This window comes from Artibeus jamaicensis, unplaced genomic scaffold (assembly GCF_021234435.1).
Source record: "Artibeus jamaicensis isolate MK-2021 breed Jamaican fruit bat unplaced genomic scaffold, CSHL_Jam_final contig_1526, whole genome shotgun sequence".
Classification (NCBI taxonomy): domain Eukaryota; kingdom Metazoa; phylum Chordata; class Mammalia; order Chiroptera; family Phyllostomidae; genus Artibeus; species Artibeus jamaicensis.
In genome coordinates this window covers 640,297-646,007 of record NW_026521297.1, presented here as the reverse complement: position 1 = coordinate 646,007, position 5,711 = coordinate 640,297, and positions in this window count along the sequence as shown.

Here is a 5,711-nt window from a genome sequence, read left to right as displayed (position 1 = left end):
AGAATGGAAGGATAGATAAAATGCTTCTCAGATAAGATCAAATTCAAGGAGTTCATCCTCACCAAGCCCTTATTATATGAAATGTTAAAGGGACTTATCTAAGAAAAAGAAGTTAAAGAAACATGAACAGTGAAAGGACAGCAAACTCACAGTTATTAACAATCACACCTAAAACGAAAGCAAACTAAAAGGACAGCTAGATCAGGAGTGGAAACATAGAAATGAAGATCTCAAGGAGGGTTAGCAACAGGGGAGTTCGAGGAGGAAAAGAGGGGAGAAGGTACAGAAAACAAGTAGCATAGATGGTAGATAGAAAATAGGGGGAGGGTAAGAATAGTAGGGGAAATACAGAATCTAAAGAACTTGAGACACATGTTCATGAACTAAAGGGAGGGAATGGTGGGGGAGGGGTGTGCAGGGTGGAGGGGAAAGGAGGGGGGAATAGAACAACTGTAATGGCATAATCAATAATAAATAAATAAAAGCAAGGATTTCCATCTCCTCACTTCTAATCCACATTGTATTAGTGGTCATAGGTTGCGCAACAAGGCAACAAAAAGAAATATAAGGCGCTGCCCTGGCCGGGTAGCTCACTTGGTTGAAGCGTTGCCCCAATCCACCAAGGTTGCAGGTTTGATCCCCAGTCAGAGCACATACAAAAAGCAACCAGTGAATGCATAGATAAGTGGAACAACAAGTCAATTAAAAATAAAAAGAAAAGGAATACAGATCAGAGGGAAGAAGTAAAATTGTCAATATTTGTAATACGATGTGATTGTTCAGGCAGAATATTCTAAGGAATCAGAATAACTACTTAAGTGAACTAAATGAAGTGAACTTTGCAAGGTGGTAGGCTCCAAGATCAATATACAAAAATCAATCTTACCTTAGTAGCCTAGGCTGGAAGCAATGGTAACGTGAGACTGAAAATAATCCCCTCCGCCATAGTATCACGACAGGAAATTCTTAGGACTAACCTGAACAAGAGATGTGCAGGACCTCCGCACTGGGGAGAACAAAACCTACTGGAAGGTCTGAGCGAATGGAGAGCCACGCCCTGCCTACGGATTGGAAAACTCACTCTTCCGGAAGCTTACCTCCTGTGCAGACCGGCTGAGGAAGCAAGAACCTTGCTAGATCAGTGAGTTCTAGGGAAAGTGCAGTGGACCCGGGGAGCCGACAGGGGGCACCCAACCCGGAAGCGATGAGGGGTCCGCAAGGGGCTGTGGGCGTCGAAACCTGAGCTCGCAGGCCGCGCAGACCGAGTAAAGGGTGTTGAAAACCCTGCAGAGAGCAATCGGCCCCGAGACAGCTTACCCTACAGTCAGTGTAGGAGACTGAGCATAAATAATAAAATAAACTCCACTTATTTGCTATCACGAGACGGTTTCCTTGCTTGCCTGTGGGCAGCTGTGACGACCTATTCTGAGCTGCCCTGGGAGCGGGGGCGGCGTGCAGAGATGTTTTGAATCCAGAACGAGGGCTCTCCGCCCGCCCTGATCGCAGCCCGAGCAAAGCCTCCATGGTCTCGACTCTGCAAAGGCACTCCGTTCAGTTCCGGGGTCGCTTTCAGCCCCCCAATCCTGCGCACTAGGGAGCCTGGAGGGTTTGTGCAGGGGAGGGCCGCGTTCGACTGACCTGTTGGGGTCGCCCCGCCTCCCTGTGCAGGACGGACTGGAGCAGAGACCGATGGGAACCTTGACAATGAACAGGTGGCCCTGACTGGTGTGGCTCAGCTGGTTGAGCATCGTCCCACAAAGCAAACAGTCAGGAGTTCGATTCCTGGCCAGGGCGCAGGCCTGGGCTGTGGGCCGGTTCCTGGTGGCGGGCGCACCAGAGGCCACCAGTCCATGTTTCTCTCCCTCCCTTCCCCCCCTCGAAGTACCGAGTTTTTCAGACTATAAGACCCACCGGACCCTAAAACGCACCTAGGTGTTAGAGGAGGAAAATAGGAAAACACATTCTGAAGCAAAAAATATGGTAAAATATGACATAAATAACATAGCCCCCCTCCACACAGAGAGCCAAGTAAATCACATTCAGACTATAAGACGCACCCCCTTCCCTCCCAAATCTGGGGGGTGCATCTTATAGTCTGAAAAAATACGGTAAGTAAAATCTTCAGAAATACATAAAAATAACGAGGAACAGGTGACCCCGTCAGTAGCTACCTCTTCCTCTCCGTTCCTGGCCCAAACCCTTGATAACTTTCACCCGGACAGCTGAAGCCTGCGGACTCATTCATTCACTGGCCTCCGGGGCCCCTTAACGGGGATTCTCTATGTACTGACGTAGCAAATGTTTCCTGAGGGCCTGCGAGGTACCGAGGTCTGTTGGAGACACCGGGGACATCGCAGTGGAGCAAAACAAACCACGGGCAAACAATGATGTGTCCCAGCTTCTGGACATGACACGGTCAGGGAGGAGGGACCAAAGAATAATTAATGCAAAAACCCATCAAGTGTAAAATCCGTCAAGAAAATGAATTACGGTGACGAGATAGAGAGGGACAGGGTGAGGCAGCCAGGCTCCACCACGGTCCCAGCGACTGGGGGAGTCTCCTCCTCCCACACCCCGTCAGGGCTGGTCTCTGGGACCAACAGAACACGGTGGAAGTGACAGAGTGGGGACACCCCCTTTGCCCCCGTGGGTCTCTGGGTGACTGCTGCCCTGGCCCAAACCTCATGAGAGACCCCGAATGGCTCCCCTCAGCTGACTGGATCCTGGGGGGTTCCTGACCCACAGAGACCCAGTGACCATGCCTATTTATAGTTTTAAGACACTAGGTTCTGCCCTGGCTGGTGTGGCTCAGTGGATTGAGCACGGGCCTGTGAAGCAAAGGGTCGCCGGTTCAATTCCCAGTCAGGCAGGGCACAGGCCTGGGTTGCAGGCCAGGTCCCCAGTGGGGGACACATGAGAGGCAAGCACACATGGATGCTTCTCTCCCACACTTTCTCCTTCCTTTCCCCTCTCTCTAAAAATAAATAAAATGTTTGTAAAAAAGACACTAGACTCTGGGGATGTGCCGTGTGACAAGAAGTCAGCGGCGCAGTGATGAGGAGGAGCAGGACTGCTCCAAGCAGAGAGGACAGCAAGTGCAAAGGCCCTGAGGCTGGAGTGTGCTTGAAGGAGGAGCAGCTGGTGTGGGTGGAGTGGAGCAAGCAATGGGGAGAGTGGGGGGGAGAGGAAGTCCCAGAGGAGATGGGGGCAGGGAGTTGCTGAGGTCTTCCGGGCCGAGGTGAGGGCTTTGTATTTTATCTTTTTAAATATTTTATTTATTTATTTTTAGAGACAAAGGGGAAGGGAGAGAGAAAGAGAGGAAGAGAAACATCGATTGGTTGTCTCTTGCACGCCCCCAACCCAGCCCTGTGCCCTGACTGGGACCCACTAAGCCACAGCAGTGAAGGCCACAGGATGTTTTAAATAAGTATGTAGTCCTGTCTCTCTCTAAACCCTTCCAGAGCTCTCCCTCCTACTGACCCAGCCCCCTTGACCTCTGCCCTTTCACCTCCTGTGGAAAAGAGCTTGTGTTTTATGAAGAGGGGAATAGGTTCGAGAGCTAAGGTGGGGGTTGCATGTGGGGAGGGAGTCCAAACGGGCTGAAATAGAGAGCCTGCCTGCTGGCAACAAATGCTAAGCATTAAATGGGCTTAAGTGGAAACTGAAAATATTTGAGACACATTGTTCACATTCTTGGCTGGTGAAATGGTGAGGGGAGGCGGGGGCGGGGGCCGCAGGGGGGAGTTGAATGCCAGGAAGGGCCAGGGCGTAGAAAACAAATCCTCCTTAAAGAGACACAGTTGAACGCTGGCTAATCGGGAGCTTTGACAAAACACCAGCCTTCCGGTCCCACCCCGGACCAGCACCGTCAGGTGTCAGCATCTGACCGGGTGTCCGTCTTCTCTTCCAATGAATGGAAGTTTTTTTACTCGCCCCAAGAAACGGTAATTATGTAGCAATAAGTAACTGTGATCACAGCAACGTGGATCGGATCACCACATTGTACCGCTTAAACTCATCCAGTGTTATATAGGTCAACTATATCTCAATTTAAATTTTTTTTAAACAATACATCTTTATTGAGAGCTCACCAGGCCCTGGCTGGGTAGCTCAGCTGGTTAGAGTGTCTTCGTGTGACCCCAAGGATATGGGTTCGGTCTCTGGTCAGGGCACATACAAGAATCAGCCAATGGGTGCATCAGTAAGTGGAACAACAAATCAATGTTTCTTTCTCCCAAAAATCAATACTTAGGGAAAAAAAAAAAAGCTCACCGGCCCTGGCTGGCATAGCTCAGTGGATTGAGTGCGGGCCTGGGAATCAAAGAGTCACCAGTTTGATTCCCAGTCAGGGCACATGCCTGGGCTGCAGGCTCAGTACCCAGAGCTCAAGAGGCTGTTTCTCTCCTCTCCTTCTCTTCCCCTCTGTCTAAAAATGAATAAATAAAAACATAATAAAAGAAAGCTCACCAGATGTACAGAATAGTCCTGAAAACTGTGGACACGACAGTGGACCAAAGAGATACTAGCTTTTGTAGCAGGACGACTTAGAGTGTGAAGGGAAGGACAGTGTCACCTGGTGTCACCCACAGGTCAGGCGCTTCTCTGGGCTGTCCTCTAATCCCGTCAACGGAAGTCTCCCATTGTCCCTGGGCAGGTGCTCAGGCCGGCTCACGCCTCACCCCACCTCACCCCCCGCTGGCGCCCTCCCCTCTGCAGAGCCGGGCTGTGCAGTCACCCCAGCTGCCAACCAACACTGAAATGAAACATGTCCCCTTGTCAGTTTCTCCAGAGCAGGCACTTCCTGTGACCCACGCTGGTCAGTTCCTTACTTCCCCATATCCATTCAATTTGCACTGACTGCAAACCCCTCTTACCAGAGAAAAACAATACTTTTTTTTTTTTAATCCTTACCTGAGGATATGTTTGTACCGATTTTATTCTTTAGATTTTATTTATTTTTAGAGAGCAGGGAAGGGAGGGAGAAAGAGAGGGAAAGAAACATCAATGTGTGGTTGCCTCTTGTGTGCCCCCCCTCCCGCACCTTGCCTGCAACCCAGGCATATGCCCTGACTGGAAATTGAACCGCTGACCCTTTGGTTTGCAGGCCTGAGGCACACAAAGAGAAACAATGATTGCTTGCCTCCCACAGGCACCCCGACTGGGGATCCAGTCTGTAGCCAAGGGTATGATTGGGAATTGAACCCACAAACTTTTGGTTTATGGGACGATGCTGCAATCAACGGAGCCACCCGGCCAAGGTGAAAAGCAATGCCTTTTTCTGTTTGATTTTGAGCTGCTTGTGGATCTCTGAGAAGGACGCTTCTCCCTGCCGCCAGGGTCTTTTTGAGTCAAGTTTCTCCTCATCTCAGTCTGAATGTGTTGTTGACATCTCTGTAAATTCCTGCGCCTTCTTCACCAGGTTAATTCCTAGGTTCCTTATAATATTTACCGCTTTGGGGATAGACTCTCTGATTTCCTGTTAATTTCCCCGCTGGTCACAGCAGCATACTGTTGGTTTTTAAATTTGAGTTCTAATTTCCAATCCCATGAAATCCAACCTTTTAATGCTTGCGGTTCAGGAGTTTTTAGTCTTCACAAGGCCGGGCAACCATCACCACCATCTACCTGGGGAACCTTTCATTATCGCGGAGAGAAGCCCCATCCCATAAACAGTCACCCCCATGCCCGCTCCCCACCCCCGCCACCCGGGC